This window comes from Eriocheir sinensis, unplaced genomic scaffold, assembly GCF_024679095.1.
Source record: "Eriocheir sinensis breed Jianghai 21 unplaced genomic scaffold, ASM2467909v1 Scaffold467, whole genome shotgun sequence".
NCBI classification, from domain to species: Eukaryota; Metazoa; Arthropoda; class Malacostraca; order Decapoda; family Varunidae; genus Eriocheir; species Eriocheir sinensis.
In genome coordinates this window covers 125,001-135,432 of record NW_026111795.1, presented here as the reverse complement: position 1 = coordinate 135,432, position 10,432 = coordinate 125,001, and the positions used below count along the sequence as shown (strand labels likewise).

General features: G+C 41.6%; 1 long non-coding RNA gene across 1 annotated transcript in view; it reads right to left on the bottom strand.

Annotated features, from left to right (window-relative positions):
• Nucleotides 1-9,587: 9,587 nt before the first annotated feature.
• The window catches only part of LOC126992454 (uncharacterized), a 1,388-nt gene continuing 543 nt past the window's right edge, over nucleotides 9,588-10,432 (bottom strand). The window contains exon 2 of the long non-coding RNA XR_007746560.1: nucleotides 9,588-9,748. This is a non-coding gene — a long non-coding RNA (uncharacterized LOC126992454). The remainder of the gene's footprint in view (nucleotides 9,749-10,432) is intronic.

Here is a 10,432-nt window from a genome sequence, read left to right as displayed (position 1 = left end):
ACCAGGAAACTAACCCAGACTCCCCCTCAGCAAAGTCAAATGGGGTCCAGTTAGTTTCCGCCAAACAAAGCCTCTATGAAAGCCTTATTAAATGCGTGTTTCTCTTCAAGGTGCAGAGGAAGGGTTAAACTACCACCAGGGTTCATTGTGTTCCCCTCTGTGTGGCCAAAGGTACAGTCTTAGGCCATGTAGTAATGGTGGACACAGCACTGTTACTGTGTGTAGACAACTCCCTTAGTTAGTTTACCCTGGATGTTGGTGAAGGCACAGCCGCAGGCCATGTAGCTGTGTGGCGTTAAGCCTCATCCCCCTGATTTGGTTTGTCCTGGCTTTGTTTACTTTGTTATTTATAGTTTTATTAAAGAGTGATGTATGTATGTATGTATGTATGCAGTGGTGGGACTCAATTTTTTAAGAACAGGTTCTCTCACTCCTGGACTGGCTAACAATGGGTTCTATCACAGTCGCTAGAAGCAAACCATGATGCTGGTTGGCCCGACATAGTGCAAAGATTGATCTTTGGGTTGCTACAGTCTAGCAAGTGAAATTATTGATTTTAGTTATTTTTCCAACTTTAAAAAAAAAGTCCAAATTCCTAATGGTTAAAGCTTAATTAATGCTGAGCGGACAGTATATGCTTAGTGACTATTAAAATGTTTGGGTTGTTGCAAATGTTATTATCCATTAGACTATAACCAGTTGTGATAATGTTGTGCTAACATTTTTTTAGCCACTGTTTGCAATTATATTTATTTTCTGTGCTTCAAAACTCTTTTTAATTAGTTTATTAGTAATGCTTATTTTTTTTAATATTTTTGTGCATCTTATTAAGCAACCTTTACTTGGTGATATATCAGTTTATAGTAGAAATGTGTTTGAATTCTGCATTTACCTAACATGTTGCCTTCTGGAAAAGGAAAATAATAAGGAAAATGCTTCAGCTTAAGTCTTTTAGTCATGATCTTTCAGCCTTGCCTCTTCCACTTTGTTCTATTTTTCATCAGCACGACAATGTTGTCAATATACGATTGATCAGAATGCATCAATAGTCTATTGGGCTTATTTGTGTCTCAGCCCTATGCCTATATATTTATAGATTCAAACGGTTATCAAAGTGATCTTGACATATTTAAGATCACCATTCCTTACGCCGTGATGCGTGACTACAGAAAATAATGGTTTCAGCCTCAAAAAAATAAAATAAAATAAAATAAAATCCAACCAGCTACAGTGGTCTGAAGATCATTATGAGCCCTGGGGAGGTCCTGTGAGGTTATCACAGGCGTGACAGCTGGCCTGTCTTCTTCAGGAAGACACAGGTGTGACAGCTGGTTGCCGTGAAGTAAACAAAACCAGCTGGCAGCGGTTGCTGTCGGTGTAGCCTTTGTAACGGCGCTCTCGTTGGAATCGGTGATGCCACATTGGTCTTGAACCCGTGTTCGGCTCCACCCGACATCCAGTCTGGTTTTAGTCGTGTTTTTGACTTACAAAAGCCAGCAACAGATCTGTGAGGGGTTTACCAAAATAAGTTATAAGTAAAAGGTGTTCATGGGGGAAAAATTGAGAACCCCTGATTTAAGCTGACAGTAACAACCGCTTCTCAGGATTAAAGAAATTCCAAGAACAGGTTCTTGCGAACCGGCTGAATCCCATCACTGTATGTATGTATATAACTAGGATGTCAACAATTCCTCCTATTCATGTTCTGAAATGTTGAAATTTACTCTTTTCTCCACTCCAACGTGACCTCTGCGTGTAACGAAACACACGAGAAATTAATCCAGACAAGGGAAGGTTTGCCGGTGCTGGGGACCAAACCCACGACCAGCGAGAAGAGAGCCACTCCTTCACCAGTCGGCCAAAGAGGTGCCCCCCCCCCTGGCAGAGGGAGTTATGGGAGGCTGCTGGCCCATCAGGCTTAGTCGCCGCGGCAATACAATTGTTTTGACCTCTTCCGCTGTGCATCACTCTTTGGGTGGTGCTTCTTACCACGTAGTTACTCAGTCATTTTTAAATTAGGGTTAAGCAATTCGAAGATCATGAAGGGACAAACCACATGAGGGGGCGAGACTCAACGCCACACCGGGTAGACATGGCAGGCAGGGTGAAGCACCAGTGGCTAAACTCAACAAAACTTCTCCATGCATTCTGAGATACACAGACCAACACTTTTGAGACACTCCTCCCAGTGTGTCAGCCTTGTGTACTCCTGCTCTTGTGAAGGTGCCAGGGACTCGGTATTAGGACATATGCACTGCTGAGGCTTGTCGCTTCAAAGCATTGTGCTGTGCTGGGAAGATATCACTTACGTATCCATAATATAATAATTGGTTGTGCTGATAATTCCTCATCATATAGGTGTTTTTTTCCCATACGTAATATGCTGTCATTCTGGTGGTAAGTACGGTGGCAGGCACACCCCCTCATACTCTTGCCTGGCCAAGTAACAGCCAATCATTGCACTGGAGGAGTAAGCTTGCTTCTGCCTTGCCAGTGCTCGGAGTGCAGGAAAACAGTATCCTGTGCACCTACATCACCATGAAGTATTAACTGCCAGATAAAGCTTCCCTGAAGAACTCCTTCTGTGCCCTGCAGGGTGCTGCATCTACAAACACAGACGCAGTAACATCACCTGACCCAGTACAAACATCACAAATAAATAAGGAAGACAGAAAGCGACACAGAACGTTAGAATACATCCAACTTAAGAACAATTTGAAGAACACAGCACAGCGAGGTGACAGTGGGAAGAACAAATCATTATTGAAACACACAGGGGCCAAAGGGGCGTCTCAGGCCACCATACAGCTGGCGCTCTGCCGGCTTCCGAAACCGCCCACTTCACCCAACGACAGCACCACGCCAAAGGCTATAAGGACGAGAATCATGTAAACGGAAGCCATGTAGAATAACACTACTCATGAATATTCACTCTTATGTACTATAACCATAGAGGATGTGACAATATCATAGGGTCAGAGTGCACCCTCAGTTCAGGAGCCTTTTGTACCCTGTCAATAGTTATGACGTAGTAATGACGTATAGTGACGTAGGCAATCGCCCATATAAGGGGGTTCCCTCGGAGTACTCGGGGCAGAACTAGAAATAATTCTGACCGACGCTCATGTGTCCCTCTAAATTTTAGACACAATATGTGTCGTGTTCATCTACGCTGTCGTGGTAGAAAGTGAAGTGTTGTACCGTAAAGGAAAGCGCACTAGTGTCCATTGTGTATAGTGGTATTGTTTAGATTATAAGAGTATAGAGTACTGGAGGGTCTGTGCATGATCCAGTTCATGCTAAGCCCGCATTGAAATCTCACCTTTCAACAAAATGCATTTAAATAGACCGTAGTTCAAATTTTCCCGCCAGTACCGTTCAGTGTTGTGTTTGCGCCAGGGGAGAGAGAGGGCAGTGCGTCTTCCGCTATACTGAGGTAAGTTGTCTTCCACTAACTGTTTCGTTAACACACATGAATATGATGATCCTGCCTATTTTGATACAAAACAGCGCAACGTAATCAATTCTTTGTTATAATACATGACTGTCAAATGGTTGAGATAAACATGCCTGGTATCCAGCAGGCGGAGAGGCGTGGTGTGCCTAAACCCGCCAAAACGCTCGCAGTCTTGCTGACAAAACAACACCTAGGCTAAGTGCTTGTTTTGTTTTATTTTCTCTTTTTAGGCTATCTGCATTTTCAGTTTTTTTTTTTTTTTTTGAAAAAATTAAAAAAAATATTATTCAATATATATTCATTCTGTTTGCTCTGATCTACTGTATTACTGAAATGGCATCAACACAGCAGTATAAACAAGAACAAGTGGAGAAAGCTGTAGAGCTGGTAAGATCTAACAGATGTCCCTGAATGCCGCCTCCAAAACTTTTGTTATCCTTACGCCACCACTTGAATAAGGTCAGGGGAAGAGGAGCCTGTACAACCCCTGCCAACAGTTCCTATCCATTGAAGAGGAGAAGAAGCTGAGAAGTATTATTAGATTGGCTGATTGAAGTGTCTAAACGAAGGTTTTGGACAGACCAAAGACGACCTCAAAAGACATGGTGAAACCATTTCTCGATGATAGGGAAGAAGACTGTCTTCAAAACAACCACCCTGGAAAAGGATTGGATGCGAGCCTTTTCCAAGAGCATCAGAATGCAGAAGAATTGGACCTTCACTTGGCCATGGAGAACAATTGTGACAAAAGGATGCTCTAAGTGAATGGTTTCCAACAAACAGAAACATTACCTGAATTTTACCATCAGTCACTGTTTGAAGCCTCTCTGTGGATCTTTAATGCTGATGAAAGTGGTTTTATCCTCATCAAAAACAAAAGTATCAACTTGTGACAGAACAACATCTACTCTGTCCCCATTGCTTTGCAGCAACCAAGTGACAATGTTGACCTCACTTCTGTGGGCATTTTCCTGCTGATCTTTCCCTACACAGATCTCCCTTCAATATGGAAAGGTTTGAAGAGCTTTCAAAAAACTCAAATGGTTATGATCACTGAAATTGAGTCTTTTACCAGCTTCCTGGGGACATCTTCATTCCCAAATTAGGAAGAAAAGCGACCAGTGGTGCTGTTGTGGACGGCCATTCAGCCATCGTTCCCTGGCAATCAGCACGCTGTGTAACGAGAATGGTGTCATCCTTTACTGCCTGAAGGCTTGCTTTGATGCTGTCAGCCACTGGATCAAGCTTTCTTTAAGGGCAATCAAACTGGCATGGGTGACCGTCCCAGAAAGTTTCAGTACAAACTGGAGAGTGTCTGCCATGTGCGTTTGCCCGCACATAAAAGCTTGGGACACTACAGCACGACCAGGAAGCTTGCTTTTGCTTACAAAGGGATTTGTTAAGTCTGGGATCTATCCTTTTAACCCTGAGGTTGTACTCAACTCAGACAAGCTGAAATAAAGCTGCAGTTTCTCCAGCGCTATCGATCACTCTCCCTACCTCAACATCTTTTGGCATGTACTCACTCTGCCTTTTAACAATCTCTCAGCCTCTGTTCTTCTGCTTCACCAGCAGCCAATCCCAAGTTCCCTGCATTGGAACAAAACTCCACTCTCTCAGCATTCTGCTTGTTTTGGCTGGTGAAGCTGAGCCTGTCATTAGGGGAAGAACAACTCAAATTCATGAAGCGAGGTACGAGGCGATACGACATGGATGACCCACCCTATAGAGACTGGAAGGTGTTGTTGGAAGAAAACCTTGTGCCTCCCTGATCCCCTGCCTTCCACATCCCAGCCTGCCTCACAACCTGCCCATGCAGGTGCCTCCTGGCTACCATGCATCCAGCCTGCCTCCACAGCCCCTGCTTTTACATCCCAGGCCTCACAACCCCCTGCCTTCCATCCCAGCCTGCCTCACAACCCTACGCCCATCAGCCTGCCTCCACAACCCCTTGCGCTACATCCAACCCTCCACCAGCCCCCACCCCTTACACATCAGCCTGCTCCACAACCTCTGCCTTCTAAAAAAATTCAAATCAATTGATGATTACCTCCATGCCTGTTTGAAAAAGGATTAAAAAAGACATCATGAGTATTGCCATGCTCAATAAGCAGTGTTAGTGCCAACAAATGATTGAAGAGAAACAGAAGAGAAAGAAACGAGAGGAGGAGGAGGGAAAATGGAAAGAAAAGAAGAGAGAAAAAATTATAGAACAAGAAATGAAGCAAGAGAAGAGAATGGAGGAAAAAGAAAGAATGAAGGGAAAACAACAGGAAAGAAAAGAAAGAGAAAAAGGAAAGAAAAACGATTCAGAGACACGCTGATGTATTCCCAAAAAGCAGAAAAGACAAGCAGAAACTTCAGAGAAGTGCAGGATGAGCCGGTCTTGGACGATGACTCGGATGATGTAATTGATGATATGAAGACGAGCTCTGTGGAAAATGTCAATGCAAACAAAAGGAAAGTTAAGAAGGATAAAATGTATTATTAGCGACAGCTGGTGGCATGCAGAATGTCTGATGAGATGAATTGGTGAAAATCTCAGGAGGACATTGATACAATGGATACTGAGTTTTTTTGTAATAAATGTAGTGCAAACTATTTATTTTATTGAATGATTTTTTCACGGTATTCTTAAGATTTTCGTTCTGATTTCTGAAAGGCATTTATTTTAGCATAATGAAACATTTCACGGAATATTCTTAAGATTTTCGTTTTAACTCTGTGAGACATTTATTTGTTATTTTGATACTGGTAAATGAAACTTTTTGAGTAACGTAGATTTTGTTTTGAACTCTGTAGGACATTTATTTGTTTATGATATTCTACTTCAGCACGGATTTTTATGTTTGTCAATACACTATTTTAAAAATAAAAAAGTTAGTTTGCAATCTTTTCATTTATTTTCAGCTTTGACTCCTTGAGAGGCAAAGTTTATTAACTACCTATTGAGAGTGATTTTGATGGCTTGTAAAATTCAAACAAAACCGAAGCACCTAGCACGAAATGACTGACATACCCCCCTGTTCAACCTCCTCAACCTAGCGCGTAGACCCGGCTGGGTGGCGCACAGACCCTACCCTAACACCACTTGCACTTTGGTACAATCTGAAACACAGCGATTGAGGGTAGCGCGTTACCCGCCATCATGAAACAGACAAAATTTTACACTCCTTGTTAAAATTTCGTTTTTGTATATTCAGTCTGGTGATTTTGTAGCAATTTTTTCTATGGGTAGCTGGCTTTCTCTCCACTCTATATATCGTTGTATACCACTGTTAAGAAATAGTTAAGTGCAACTAGTATTGAAGTGGGACGATACTTCTTGTCCCTTAACAGGCAGTGTGCGAGGCCTGACGACCCGCCTGGGTCTGACTGGAAGTGTATTTTGTATTTTATTGTTATTTCTTGTACATTCACTAGTGTTGAATGGATAGGGGTTAGAATTAAATATAAAAGCGACAACGTTTCATCACCCCCAACTGAGCTCCTTCAAATATATCTGCGGAAGTACCAGAACATTAAGATCAGTTGTATCGCAGGTACAAATCGATCTTTAAATCTCGCTTGAGAGCCCGGTAGTGAGACCACAACATCAAAAAGCCTTGCCAGATGTGTGTGTTTGCCGCATATACCTAAAACGTCAAGGAAGTTATGATGAGACCAGAGAAGACAGCGTATATATATGTGCACACTGTTAACTTGACTGTAGATGAGAAAGAAATACAAACTTGTTTTGTGGCGTACAAAGAAATCACCTTCATTCGCCATGTGACATCTACAAGAAAAAAAAAAATAGTCATTTGTCTTGTGTTACAGAATGCATGTTATAGGTCAAGGCTAGCAGTGATACTTAGCATACACAGGTAGGTCTTGCAGTATTCCAGATAGTGTTAGAAAACTGAGAACACTGCACAGTCCACCAACGCTGTCGGTCAAGGTGGAAGCAGAGTGAGGGGTTATGTGCGGTGATTGGCGCTTACAGAGCTGGTCAAGAGAAAGAGAGAGGAAGCTTGACCACCTGTAATATCCTACTGAAACAGACTGTACTCTTACCACAGAGTCACTGACATAAGGTCGTCAATGCACTACAGAGATTATTGACAATTACCATGGGGGACTGTGCTGTGGATGCAGTTATTCTGTAAGCCATTCCACTCAGGACATTGATCGCTATTCTGGAGACATATAAGCTGCCACTCTCACAGATTATTTCTAAATGTCAAAAAAGAAAATGTTCTCAGGATATTTTTTAGAGCAGGGTACAGGAGCCTTGTCAGACTCCCACCAGGTCAAACACTAGCATGGAAAGGCCCACAACTACCAAAGCCATGTTAAGTATGTGTGTGCTTGGGTGCAGAAATCTTTGATAACATGGACCATTCTCAGGCAGTTTAAATGCTGGGGTTGACCTCATCCCTATTCATTGCCAGTAAAAGTATACAGAATTATAATATCTGGCAAAATTAATACGTAAAGCACATACTGCACCATAGCTATACGATATATGACGATGATAGGTATTTATTTAATAATGAGTGTATGCACCCCTGCCGTAATTACACTGTTAAAAATCTGCAGGCTTTGAGGCCTGTCACTAGTGGAGCCTGTGGCCACATGTCTGCAGACCCATTCATACGTTAGAGATGGAAACACCAGTCATTGTGCTATTTGACGATGACTGAGGCCTTCACCGTCAAGGATAATGATGACTTTGTGCTGGTGTTGTGGGGTCTACATTGCCACTAACTTGAGCAGAGAGAGAGAGAGAGAGAGAGAGAGAGAGAGAGAGAGAGAGAGAGAGAGAGAGAGAGAGAGAGAGAAACCTTTCCTAAGAGTGAGGAAAAATTAACACTTACCTCCTCCTCCTCTTCTTCTCCTCTTCCTCTTATTTGCCTTTTTCTTCAAGCCTGTAATAATTGCAACACCCAATTAGTACTGTATGCTGGGACATGAGAAAATTATTTTAGTTGTAAAACCAGAAAAGAAAGTCCTTGACTCGGGTTTAGCAGGCGTGCCCTAACACCTGTACCCATTTGAGTGACCTGCCAGGCTTTATACAGGAGGGCAGACCACTAGGGACAGAATAAGGCAACACTGGGGCCAACTTACCTAACAGTACATTTTGGCTGGGTGTGCCATCCAGGCTATAGGTGTACCCAGGGAAGGTTATGTATGCTACAGGCTGTGAATGAGGGGCAGGTTGTGCATCTCTTCCTGGGTCACTGGCTCCACCACCTACACACTAATTGAGCTGGTTTATGCCTTGCAGCCTTCACTTTCAGTCTTCTCAGCACAGCAACACTAAACCCAGCCAAGCACTGAATACCCACCTTCAAGGCTATTACTGATGCTTGTACAGATGGTGCAAGAGAATCAAACCCCAAGCAGGCCGACCACCTGCAGGGGGACTTACATTGGGATGTTTGTTTTGCCTGCTACTGTCTATAGCTATGTTTAAGACCACATGTGAATAAATATCATGTTCCTGGTCATGGCTCACTCACTCACTCACTCTGTAAGGAATTGGCTTCATATACACTCCCAGGAAGGTCATACTGGTGCCTGCTACTGTCTATAGCTATGTTTATGACCACCCTGTGAATATATATCATGTTCCTGGTCATGGCTCACTCACCACTCACTGTGTAAGGAATTGGGTTCATATACACCCCAGGAACGTCATACTGGTGCCTCAAGCTACTGTCTATAGCTATGTTTAAGACCACGCTGTGAATATATATCATGTTCCACTCACCACTGTGTAAGGAATTGTATATATATTGCAATACTATGCAATAAGTATATCATGCAATAAGTTAGCAATAAATATGATATATATATATATATATATATATATATATATATATATATATATATATATATATATATATATATATATATATATATATATATATATATATGCTGATATATATATATATCATAAAATATATATATATATATATATATATATATATATTTTATGATATATATATATATATATATGTATATATATATATATATATATATATATATATATATATATATTTATGGCTAACTTATTATGATATACTTATTGCATAGTATTGCAAAAAGTGAGCCATATAGTTTTTCTAAAATAAATACAAAATTATTTTTTTTGTCAATTATTTATTAAATAAATAAGGCACATTTTCTTCACTAAGAGGCTGATTCTGCAGGAACTTGACATCTTGGTGTTCTTTCTTCCAGAGTGTGCAGTGTGCCGCAGGCAGACCAAGACGCCAGAGATGTCCGTTCAGCCATTCAATTCTGCCGAGGGAAAGAAGTCGTGTTAGTCAACTCTGATGACTTGTACTTTTCTCTGTGGACTCTGCTGTAAGCCAGTCACGGAAGATGTGAACTGTATCTGTACTATGAAGTCTTATAAATAAACTTAAGGGCCACACCTATGACTTTATCTTGCCCCAAACCCATTTAGCTAATCTCCGGACACTTTTTTAGATATAATTGACTTAGGTACATTTTTCAGGCTACTTTTAAAGCAAGTTACAGCTTTTTTTTTTCGTTTTCAAGATGTTATTGAGCCGTAAGGTGATATATCTAGTTGCTTTGATCTGGTGATAGTTTTGCACTCCCTCTGCACAATGAACGGTTAAACCACCCATGAAAACCCGGTTAGCCTTCTGTGGCCTTGGGAAACAGTCATAACAGCTTTTCAAACAAGCAAACTGTGGCGTCATTAAGTTCAAGAATAGAGGCTTTATTCAGAAGGTAATTCCTGGTACAGTAAGCAGTATAATCTGACTTACAGTTGACTACACAGACTCTGGAGATAGAGAGCAAAGATCCGCACTCGTAGCTCACCCAAACAGGTCCCAATGTTAGGTACCACATACCCGTAACTGCATATACGTAACCTATACAGAACACTACACACTTCCCTTCAGTACCAGGAGGCTGCTGGGTCCCCACACGGTACAATAATTTCATGTT